The 12,942-nt window shown below is 36.0% G+C and overlaps 2 long non-coding RNA genes across 2 annotated transcripts; one reads left to right on the top strand and one right to left on the bottom strand.

The window, feature by feature from the left end:
• Positions 1-4,220: 4,220 nt before the first annotated feature.
• On the top strand, positions 4,221-5,741 carry LOC126926949 (uncharacterized). The gene is made up of 2 exons (XR_007715030.1): positions 4,221-4,285; positions 4,808-5,741. It is a non-coding gene; the product is annotated as an uncharacterized LOC126926949 (long non-coding RNA).
• Positions 5,742-6,950: 1,209 nt separating this feature from the next.
• LOC126926948 (uncharacterized) lies at positions 6,951-7,797 on the bottom strand. Its single transcript, XR_007715029.1, has 2 exons — positions 7,338-7,797; positions 6,951-7,301 (listed from the first exon to the last, which is right to left on the bottom strand). It is a non-coding gene; the product is annotated as an uncharacterized LOC126926948 (long non-coding RNA).
• Positions 7,798-12,942: the final 5,145 nt, after the last annotated feature.

The following is a 12,942-nucleotide window of genomic DNA, read 5'->3' as shown; positions in this document are numbered from 1 at the left end:
TCCCTCACGATACTACAAAATCTAAAAGTTATAAACTGGGACACAAACTATGTTTGGAACAAAGTTCTGTATCTTCAGTTAGCTTAAATTCAGGGAATCTGATGACAGAAGAATCAAAAAGCCACTCATGTTCGAAAAATTTTAATTTTCAAACCCTAGATTTCCATTATGTTTTATATTCTTCTGCGTTTTTCGGTCCCTAGATGGTTCCTTTAATACCTTAATTATTAAGGGATTGAAGCAAATGAAATGTAGATTTTGTAGAATGTTGAAGAGCTTGTGAATTTCTTGTAAACTTTGGGATAAACTGGTCGAAAAATTATCAATTCAGGAGATGTTTTAAATAAATAACCGTACATTTTACGACACAGTCAACGATAAGCGATGCAGTATTTAAGTGTTTTTTTACATTTTACAAACTCAATCAAATACATCAAATAAATCATTGAAAAGTTATATTTGCTGCGTTCAAGTCAAGATTTTCAAAAGTATAAATATATGTAACTCCTATGATACTTCTCTGTTTCATACAAGTTCTGCCTTCGGCTTGCAATTATCACAAGATGATGACCAAGATGAATCTTTTAACTAGTTCTCCCGATTAAAATATAAAAATCTTAATTACTTCGGAGGCAAGGAATTTTGTTTTTGGATCTTTCCTATCGAGAGTCAAGGCTCCAGAATGAAGAGTTAAGACTCAAGAATAAAGAGTCAAGATTCAACAATGAAGAGTCAAGCAGCAGTCGATTCAAGATGACTTCAATTTATATTATCTATATTTATGGAATGTCGTAGGCGATTTAACACTAACATTGTCGCAGATGAAATTTATATCTTGATCTGTTTTACTTCAGCATCTCGATTTTCGTCGATTTTCGTCGAAGAAAAACTGATGAATTAAATTTTCAAATTGAAATCTTTTGATTGAAGCTTCGAATCGGGATGATATTCCTGTTGGACATGGCTAACACCATGAAGCCTCAAGTAGTAATAACTATATGTATTATAGTTTCAAGTGAGTCCATCGTTCGCAAGAAAATTATCACTGAAATATTACTACTACGATGAAAGCCTGTTTGTTTATGGGATACTTTTCGTAGCTCAATGTTCGCATTTATGAGATTTCTATCACAGTTACTGATGATTATTAATCAGTAAGAAAATAACTTTCGGCAATTCTAAGATAGAATAATATAATACAACAACTTGGCATTGAAGCAATTCATTGGAGCTACGACTTAAGAATTCTTAGTCTTTTTATTCTGTATAAATGACTAACACACAAATAACACAACATATATGTTTCTTACAATCATATATAACAAATAACTTAAAATATCTTTGCCACAATCAACATTATTAAACAATCTTAGAAGAGATCAAATGCATATGGCGGCACTCGACCTCGGAAATTTCCAACAGTTTCGCGGCACAAAGCGCTTTATCTTAAAAGCGCTATGCAGACAAGCCTTAGGTGTCATCGATATCCCTACGGCTCGTTCGCCGAATTTTCGGGAGACCGCACACGTGGCAGTCGTCGCGGACTTCTAACAAACGCGCGCGATATCGATGGCCAACAAAGAAAAGAATCGGCGTGGCTTTCGAATCAAAGAGATTCAGTCTGCCCCGAGTTGCGAAGTGCGAAGGATCACGCGAAACGAGCGCCCGACTTCCTATAACCTGCGTCAAGCGTTGATCGTTACCAAACGTGCTAATTGTTACTTGTGTTAATTTTTGTTAATGGTTGTTTTGTTACCAAGTTAATAAACGTTTTTTGTTGAAACATCTGAGCATTCCTTCTACACCTATCACGACATACCACTTCAGCATTAATATTAACGTAGACACATATTTATTTTATAAACGATTTCTAGAATATTCATCGATACACACTTACACGCACCTCAGCACTTTCTTCCATACCCGACCTTTTGTAGACTGTTAACCGACCAAAATGTTTACATTCATCTGTTTCTCAGTCGCCGCGCACACACATATCTCCACATTGATATCCACGTACGAATGTCTCTACTACGCATTTAATCTAAGCCAGTGTCACGTAAAATAAAAAGCAGGGGGCTCGAACAAAAAGAAAAAATTAAGGTAACAAAAAAAAAAAAAAAAATAAGAGAATTTATTTCTTGTATTCTGAATTTACACTGACTGCGATTTTGTTCTGAGCTCCAGCCGTGACTTTCCAAGACTGAAGCTCTTACAATTTGACTTTCGGTAACATCTGTTTCTTCTTTGTTTGTCATCCCTCAATATCCCCACTACCCTGTAGGCGTACGTGACCGTTGTCACACTTCTAGGACATTCGGTGGAAGGACCGTTAGGATACAGATGACTCATTAGGCACTTCGGCGATATACATTGTCGCCAAGGCCGCCACATCTCTATCTCCATCATCGGTCCATCGGATTTGAAGTATGCCGGTCGTGACACCAGCACAAAAATTATACATATCTCAATACACCTCCTTAATTTTGTGCTGCATATTCATTACCTTTTATGAAAATTAAACCATTTTTAAAAGTAATCTAAAATTTTCAAATTTATTTCTCCCTAGAGCCTTCGGTAAAATATCAGCTACATTGTTTTCTGAATCTACTCTTATAATGTCAATCTCTTTATTTTCGTAACTTTCATTTGCAAAATGGAAATGAACTTCAATGTACTTAGAATTTTTTGCCAAGTTTCCAAATTTTGATATCGCAATCATTCCAGAATAATCTTCGTAAATTTTTATTGGTCTGTCGATCATTATTTTGAAATTCTTCAATAATTTTTTTACAAATTTTATTGCACTCACTGCTTCTGACAAAGCTACATACTCGGCGGCTGTTGATGATTTTGTCACGATACTTTGCTTTCTCATCTCCATCACCGGTACATCGGATTTGAAGTATGCCGGTCGTGACAAAGATAAAGGACTTAAAAATGAATTGTAATTTTGTCATCGTGCTCTATTGTTAATATCGAATAATTTGAAAATAGTCTTTTTCTGTAGAAAATTCAACGTAGATAAACGTAAATCAAACGTGCGGAAGTTAAATATATAGGGTCTACATACAGATTCGTACACCAGTTCGTTCGTGAGCGCCGAGGCGTGCAGACGTGCCCGGCAAAGTCCACAAAGTAGCAAGTACCATCCAGTTGCTGCTGAGTGCCGAGACGTGCAGACGTGTGTCCAGTGCCCTGTGAAGTTCACAAAACTCCACGTGACCTCCGAAATACCGAAAGCTAAATACGATAGCCAGTTTTTGTGAAATAACACAAAATTGTTGTAATCTATTGTTTTGTATTTTTTTACATTTACAGATGTCGTATATATTGGAACGTTACATCCTCAACACTTTGACATTGCAAAATTAATGTTAAATCATGGGAAACATGTTTTATGTGAAAAACCTTTAACTATGAATTTGAAGCAAACAACAGAGTTGATAAATTTAGCAAAGCAGAAGAAGTTGTTCGTAATGGAAGGTATTTGGAGTAGTAGTTGTTTTCCTATATATGAAACTCTTAAAAAAGAAATTGTCATAGAGTGTTATCAGCGTTGTCATAGACTGTTGTCACCATATTTTAAAAAGAATCGTTGTAACGAAGTTAGTGAGTGACGAATAGTGATTGCGCAAACATAGATTGCCGGAGCATCGAACGATATTGTAACAATCATACCGTTACCAAATCTACTAGCACTATACCATTTTCCTCCATATATATATGCCTAAAATACAATAAGTTACATATATATAAAATATGTATGTATGTATATTTCAATATTCCTATAAGATATACAGGGTATATTGTTTAATACCAACCACCATTTTTCGAGTGTTTCCAATAATATCGTATCGTCGCGTGAAAAGGTCCGCGCGACGTCCTTCATTGTCTGACCGTCAAGGCCCAAGCACCGTTAGAGAAACACTCAATAAACCTAAGGCCCCACCATAAACCGAGTCTTATTAGTTGGCAGGAAGCTTTAATCGTACAAGTATTTTCAGTTTATTACTGGTACTTAAAAGGTCCTTAGGTCTATTGTACATTCTTCCAAATTACGGAGAAAGGAAGTAGTTAGCTAATGGGAAAAACGAAATAATTGCCTAACGGAAAAGCTGGCAACATAACCGAATAAAACTGATCCCATATCAAATCTGCAGCCTTTCTGTTCACAAAAACTAATAGCAGAATCCATTAATCCGTTAATGCATTATTTGGCTGGTAGTGCAACTGGTTTAATAGAGTAACGTTAGTCCTGAAGAATCACGGTGACGTATATTATGTACGTTAAGTAATAAAGAAGAATGCTTTTATATAAATATTAGAATATATTAAAATACCAGAATTATAGAATATTAGAATATATGAGGATGCCAGAGTTATAAAATATTAGAATACGTTAGAATATTAGAATACATTAAAATATCAGAAATGTAGAATATTAGAATATAGGTTAGACTATACGTTATAATAAAGGCAATTATTGAGCTTTAGAAAAAAATACATACATAATTTATCATGTTTAAATGTTACATTTAGTCCCATTTAAAAAGATAAGAGTCGCCTGAAGATTCTAGAGATATTTTTACATAAATAAGAGTAGTATTTTTACTTCTAATAACAAATAGGTTGAAGAATAATTGCGTATAAATATTTAAAGAAATATAACTCGTAAATACGAATATGTGTATACATTTAGTAATAAAATTAAATATCGCTAATTGTATACGTATAATAGAATAATTACATAAAATCTTGTCAATATCAACATTAGATACATATAAATATTCCGTTTTTATATTAGATTATTCATATAAAAGTTTATATAACCTAACCCCAATCTGGAAAACAATCATGGATTTCAACGACTACTGACAATTGAATATGAACAGAATTATATGCATTCATCATTATTATGTTTGAAACTTATAACCAATTGGGATATGACAGCAAAAAATCATATAACAGTGGTCTTAGGAAAATATGTACTGTTCTTTTTATCTTCATAGAATGTTTGCGTAAAAGATTTCAAGTAAAATTTTGTTACAAAACTGCATGTTACTCTTTGTGTTTATTAGGCTTTGTAACACATGAACACAACTTTTAAATTCATACAATTGACAATTATTAAGTTTAAGATTGTGTCACTTAAATTTAAAAAATATTAGATAGGATAAATGTTTTAAAATTTATGTAGATATTGTAGCTGCTGTAAGTATTATACAAGGTATTCCTCCAACTCTGTTCACTTCATTTTTATTGTTTCAAATAATAAGAGAAGAATAAGAATTATTTACAAAAAATTAGGAGGAAGACATACTTTGTTGTAATAGTTTCTTTGTAGGCGAAAAGGTAAAACGCTCTGTAGAATTTGTGTTGTCAAGGCATATAACTTTTATGTCTGACTTCAATAGAATTGGGATTATATTGAAAATAATTCCTCATACATTTGAGTTTGTCGAATTTATTACTTGCATTGTGAAATATTTCTATTATATTTTGCAGTGTTACTGATATACTACCCAACAAAACATCCAAAAATAACAATTGTAAGGTTCGAGCAGGCCAAAAAATTGTGTTTCTGGTATGAAAAATATGTGTGGTTTAGACTTTCACAATGTCTCAATATCAATATTCTTGTAAGAATAACGCCAACAATCTAACACTGCTGTTTCTAATAGTCACTATTTACTGTTTGTTTGTATCTAAAATATTGAACGTGTACTTATCTAAGCAAAGGTTGTACTAAATTACAAGCCTCATTACGATAAACAATATATGCACAAATACACATCTAAAAAACACTAATAAAATTAATCTTTCTGTAAAGAAAGATAGAAGGAATCTTAGTAACACTGAATTTTGCAATTAATCTAATGAAGTACTTTTATGTTCATTATTCAACATTTTATGAAATTGGAATATAAGACATTTCACTAAAAAATGAAACTGACATGAAGGTCTTAAAAGGTCTTGAAAGGACTCTGAAGATCCTTTGTATATGATATCACCATATATATATATATATATATATAAAAGAAAATACATCGTCATCATATTAGATCTGTTTTAGAATCTAAATATATTTTATAACTTACTGTTTTCTGTTATTTAAAGTAATAAGAGATATTTCAGATAGACAAAGTTGGTATACATCTTTTATAATATCCTTTTGTGAGTTAGATTTAGGATACTCTGTAATTTGTTAAAGTATCTGAAGACGTCCTCCAAATCTTTATTATACATGAAAATTGTAAAATAATATCCTTCTTAATAGATCGCTTAATAATGTTAAAACAGTCTGATAGAAATCATTTGTCGCTATGTCTATTTAATGAGTCTTATCATTTTGTTAGGCCATAAATCTCTTAAATATACTATAAATATTTACACATATTAATAAGTCTGTAAGTAGTAACCAGTCATACGAGGTTCTAAACATGGTTTCTTCTAAGTTACATGTACCATTTTATAATCATATAGGAGATATACATTATATTGTATACCTAAACAAATATTTTTTGAGCCGTTTGCTTAAATAAGAGAGAATTTATTTTAGTGTAACCAAAGAAAAAAATCTAAATATTTTCAAAATATATATGATTGACTGTTTTCATAATCACTATTACTAATATTTATTACTAGTAATAGTGGTTAGCAATACTAATATTACCAACTACTACTACTAATACTTTGTGGTCGTGTGCTTTTTGCAGTAACAGCAGCGACACGGTAAAGTCCTAAGTTTCTATGTTATTCATTTCTGGTGGTTTTAGACAAGTCCACAGTAATTTTGTAAATAGGTAGATGTAAAATGACAAATGATAATATTAATTAAAATCGTTTTACATATTGTTTTTGGAATATACAGTAAAAAATTCATCTAATTGGAAATTTGCTGTACATATATATATATATATATATATATATATATATAGATACATATCTTTTCTTTCTTTTTTTTTCTTTTTTTCTTTTTTTTTTATTTAATTTGTACTTTACAATTTGTCCAGCTGGATATTTGGTAAATTTTTCTAACCTAACATACATACATATGTATGCAATATCTGTATAGATGTATATTTCAATATTATAATATGAATGATTTCTTATATGTATAAAATTAAATTATAACTTACAATGTTCATAAAAGGTGACCTTCACGGATATTTAAATTGTTGTCTGTTTTAGAACATTAAGCGCTACATATATACATAGAACACGAACGTGAAAACCACTCACTTTCAAATAACCTTTTTATGAGATATGGACGTCACAGCAGAAAGGAAGTTTCCTCTCTGGTCATAGATTAGAAGATTAAAAATATGTCATACTATCACAATTATATAATAGAGATTTATGTAATGGATGGAGTGTTTAAAGTGTTCAATTTGTTAATAGTAATTTTGATGGAAGTGCAGAAATGCTACCTACCTTTCCATTTCGATGATTCTTAGACATGTTCTAAAACTCAAAATTTCGAACAACTGTGAGACTGCAATAAATGTCTATTATAACCATAGATATACAAAGAGTTAGAGTACGCGAGTCATATAGTCTTAAATTATCGTGTAAGTGGATGCGATATAGGAGTAGAAAGAACGCTGCATAAAAGTGTCTTCTGTCCTTGTCTAATCAGGCATGACACTGACAATGTTTGTGTTGGCTATACACTTATATGTTTGCTATACGAATGAGCATGCGTTATTAGACAAGGACACAAGAGGCCTTTATGCAGCGTTCTCTTTCGCTTTCGCTTTCGCTTTCTCAGCTCGCCCTCGCACTCTATCCTTATATCTCTATGATTATAATTTACAGCTAAATTAAAAGTGAATATGATCTATGTTTCCGATTTGGTTTAGATTTTTCAATGCCGTTGCCAGAGGGTTGGGTTGCATGAATTAATAACGAATCAATTATTAGAATAGTAGGCGAATGATTAATTAGATAACATTATTCTATGAAAATAATATTTTTTATTATTTCACGTAGTGATTCGAGAAGCTAACTCAAACTCAATACATAGATAATATTCATTTTTGATTGAATTACGACAGATATTTCTTACAGTCTCGAGTATGTGGTTGTGCAAGGTGTTTTAAGTTCGCTTGATCCCCGTTGATAACAATGGTTAAGATTACTCTATTTACATATTACAGTATAATAAGTATACTGCAGCAACCTTTTCGAAGGCGGCGTAAAATGTCGTAGACTGCATTTGGTATGGCAATGCTCGAGTGCCATGCTATAAAACTTCAACTCGTTTATATTTATATTATTTAAAATCTCGTCAACTTTATATTTATTTGTATTAAATTGCACTACATTATAACAGAAAGTCCTTATAACAGTACATTATAACAGAAAGCTTGTATCTGTACTGATACAAATTACAGTAAATGTATTAATAGCGTGCGCGTTAATGGAATTATGCGGGATGTTCGGCCACAGGTGTAAAAATATTTAAGGGGTGATTCCTGAAACTAAAATAAAGTCAAAATCAAGGATAAAAAAAATTGCGTTTCGGGCTCTGTTTTTTTAGTTATTCGCAACTAAATATTAGTTTCTTTCTGAATGGACTCTCCACTACTATCTTGTTACATAACATGTTTAGATTTTAGAAATTTGGTAGGAGGGTAAAACAGTTCTGGAAGGGCAGGATCATTTCAACAGCCAAACATAAAGTACAAACATAAAGTTTAATTTAGTAGAGGTTTAGGTTATTCTACTGTAGATATTTTTGAGCCTTTCCGTTTTTAGTTTCTTAAACGTTTTGATTTCTTTTACTTTTAAATACTATTTGTCATTCATTTACGATTTTTTTTACAAAGCGTCGCGCAAGATGGTTTACGTCGTCAAATGTCATAATCAGTCGTTCGAGTCAGTCGTCAGTGCAAGCCACCCAAGTCAAACAGTCGGAGTCAAGCAGTCGACGTCTCTTCATTCAGTCTTTCGGTTGATCCTGTTGATTCGATTCAGTCAAGGTTGGATCTGATCAATCGCCACATCTACTACGACCCACGAGCCTTCCTCTCTCAGATTGGCAGTCAGAATCTGAGCAATCAGTTCGTTCGTGAGCGCCGAGGCGTGCAGACGTGCCCGGCAAAGTCCACAAAGTAGCAAGTACCATCCAGTTGCTGCTGAGTGCCGAGACGTGCAGACGTGTGTCCAGTGCCCTGTGAAGTTCACAAAACTCCACGTGACGCCCAGCTGACGAAAGCAAATCCAACTAACCTAGCCAGGGGTTAACAGCCTCTCGACTAGTTCTTTCACACTGAACTAACTAGCTCGATGATGGCTCTATCATTTCCAACAGGCTCCCCGGAGCAAAATTATAACACCGCCATGTTTCCTCCCCCGTGGCAAGAGGGCAACGCAACTATCCTGGTAAATGACCACCACACGAAAAAACGAAAGCTCGAACCGACCAAGACAAATGTAAACAAGATTCAAACCAAACCATCAGCCAGCCAAGTGACTACCTACAATAGATTCTCAATTCTGGAGTCCACGGAAGACTCCATGATTACAACCGAAGAGGTAAATAATCTCCATACTCAAAGAATTCCCCCTCCCCCACCGATATTCATTAACGACGTAATCGACATACAGTCAATGATTAAAACTATCGAAAAAGACATCAGCAAAGAAGACTACAAGCTAAAGATTAACAACAACCAAGTGAAAATACTGCCGTCCCACCCAGACGCCTATAGAAAGTTAACCAAGCTATTAAAAACGTTAAACGCCAAATTCCACACATACCAGCTCAAACAAGAAAGACCATTTCGAGTGGTGCTGCGCAATATCCATCACTCAGTCGATCTAGACGAACTAAAATGCGAACTGTCAAATCACGGCCACGAAGTAACTAACATCAGTAACATTAGGCATAGAATCACAAAAAACCCACTATCCTTATTTTTTATAGACCTAAAACAAAAAACAAACAATAAAGAAATCTACAATATCAATCGGCTGATGAACTCCATAGATAAGTTCGAGCCACCTCTTGTAAAGAAAGAAATAATACAATGCAAGAGGTGTCAAAGGTACGGTCACACGCAGAAGTACTGCAATCACAACTTCCGGTGCGTAAAATGTGCAGGTAACCACCCCACTGACCAATGCACTAAATCCCCGGAAACCCCCGCCAAGTGTATCCACTGTCAAGGAGAGCATCCTGCGAACTACAAAGGATGCTCAGCCTACAAATCGCTACATAATATAAAGTATCCAAAACTGAGACCCAAGGACATAAACATACATGAACCTAAACCCCAAAAACTCACCACACCAACAGTATCCTATGCGCAGGCAACGCAAGGAAACGTGTACAACTCGAAAACACACAGTGTACACACAGAAAATAGAATTCCCACCCCACCAAGCACTGACAACTTTACCAGACTCGAAAAACTTATCGAGAAGCAAACTGAGCAAATTAACAACTTGCTGTCACTACTCACACGCTTCATGGACAAATTCATAAGCACAGAAGCAAAATAAAACCAATGCGAATAGCTCTGTGGAACGCCAACGGTCTAGCTCAGCACAAAGCCGAACTAGAACTATTCTTAAAACAACAGCAAATCGATGTGATGCTCATATCCGAAACCCACTTCACCGACAAAAACTACCTCAAAATACACGGCTACAACTTCTACCACACCCAACACCCCAGCGGAAAGGCTCACGGCGGCACCGGAATCATAATCAAGTCAAATATCAAGCACTACGAACTCCAACCATTCCAGAAAGACTACCTCCAAGCAACAAACGTAGCAATAGAAGACTGTCATGGTACAATCACCACCTCAGCTGTATACTGCCCTCCCAGACACTCCATCGCCAAAGAAGACTTTGACCACTTCCTGGACACCCTGGGCAGCAAATTCATAGCCGGAGGAGACTACAACGCTAAACACACCCAATGGGGCAGCAGACTGGTCACAGTAAGAGGCAAAAACCTCCTCAACAGCATACTAACCAACAACCTCAACTACCTTACCACGTACGAACCCACACACTGGCCCACCGACACAAACAAAATACCCGATCTCCTTGATTTCTTCATAACCAAAAATATCTCGTCAAGACACGTCCAAATCAATTCCTCGGCTGATCTCTCCTCTGATCATTCCCCCGTGATAGTAACAGTCAGTTCAACTATCATCGAGAATACACCTAATGGCTCCATTCATAACCAACACACCAACTGGCAGCTCTTTAGAGAAGTCTTTACCCACACAACTTCAGCCTCAACCTCACTAAAAACCAATGATGAAATCGAAGCAGCCACGGAATACCTAAATGCGAGCATAATAAACGCTATCCGCGTCTCCACACCGGCAAAAACGTCCACCAGCAACCACGAATACCCCCAGTACATACTAAAAAAAATAGCAGAAAAACGTAGACTAAGAAGGATATGGCAGACCCATAGAACACCGGAGGACAAACGCAAACTAAACAACGCAACTAGAAAACTATCCAAAACCATAAAGAACTACAATAATGACCGTTTTCACAAATATCTCGCCAGCCTGTCCCCCACAGCCGACTCAAACTACTCACTATGGAAAGCCTCCAGGAAACTCACGCGCCCCCCACAAATAATACCTCCAATCCGCCGCCCGCAGGGTGGATGGGCGCGTAGCCCTATAGAAAAAGCCAACCTATTTGCCAAACATTTGACTGAAGTATTCCAACCCCATTCCTCCATAGCCGCAGCGGACGTCACCGAATACCTGCACACTCCCTTCCAAATGTCCCCTCCTATTCAACCCTTCACTTCTGCAGAGATCATAGAAGCAATCAGTCGCCTAAACCCCAAGAAAGCAGCAGGTCACGACCAAATAGGAAATAAAGCAATCAAGGAACTTCCCATAAAAGGGATTGCACTCATCGCATCAATCTTTAACGCCATCCTCCGCCTTGAACACTTTCCTAAGGCGTGGAAAATCTCACTAATCACCCTCATCCCCAAACCCGGTAAACCAATATATGAAACCAGCTCCTATCGCCCAATCAGTCTCTTACCTACCCTGTTTAAACTATTCGAGAGGATGCTCACGAATCGTCTCCTTCCACTCCTAGAAGAATTGAAGACTCTCCCAGATCACCAATTCGGCTTCCGAAAACAACACTCAACAGTAGAGCAAATCCACCGCATAACCCACATAATCAGCCAAACCCTCGAAAAGAAAAAATACTGCTCAGCCGTATTCCTAGACATCCAACAGGCATTTGATAAAGTATGGCATGAAGGGCTACTCTACAAGCTTAAAAAAATCCTACCCCACCCATACTACTCCATCTTAAAATCCTACCTAACCAACAGACAATTCATAGTTAAATGTCTAGGCGCCACTTCCGCAACATTCCCAATAAAATCCGGCATACCGCAAGGTAGTGTCCTCGGACCCCTACTATTCTCCATCTACACTGCCGACTTACCCATATCAAACGAGGTAGCAATAGCAACATTTGCCGACGACACAGCACTATTAGCTACCCACGCAGACCCGGCAATTGCCTCATCCACTCTCCAGCGAAGTCTCGACTCCATGGAAAAGTGGTTCCAAAAATGGGGTTTTAAAATAAACGAAAAAAAATCCTCCCATGTAACCTTCACGCTCCGAAAACAAACCTGCCCCCAGGTCACCATTAACAACACAATAATCCCAAGCAAGGACTCCGTAAGATACCTGGGCATGACCCTGGACAGGAGGCTAACTTGGGAAAAACATATCTCCGAAAAAACAAAGCAACTAAAGGAAAAACTAAGAAAATTCTATTGGCTCACTGGCCGACGCTCCAAACTAAACATACAGAACAAAATAACCCTCTACAAGGCCGTAATAAAACCTGTCTGGACCTACGGAATCCAACTATGGGGAACAGCAAGTAACTCCAACATTGAGATACTCCAACGCT

The sequence above is a fragment of the Bombus affinis genome, unplaced genomic scaffold (assembly GCF_024516045.1).
Source record: "Bombus affinis isolate iyBomAffi1 unplaced genomic scaffold, iyBomAffi1.2 ctg00000064.1, whole genome shotgun sequence".
Taxonomy (NCBI): Eukaryota; Metazoa; Arthropoda; class Insecta; order Hymenoptera; family Apidae; genus Bombus; species Bombus affinis.
Note: the sequence above shows the minus strand (reverse complement) of the source record. Positions and strands in the feature narration are given on the sequence as shown.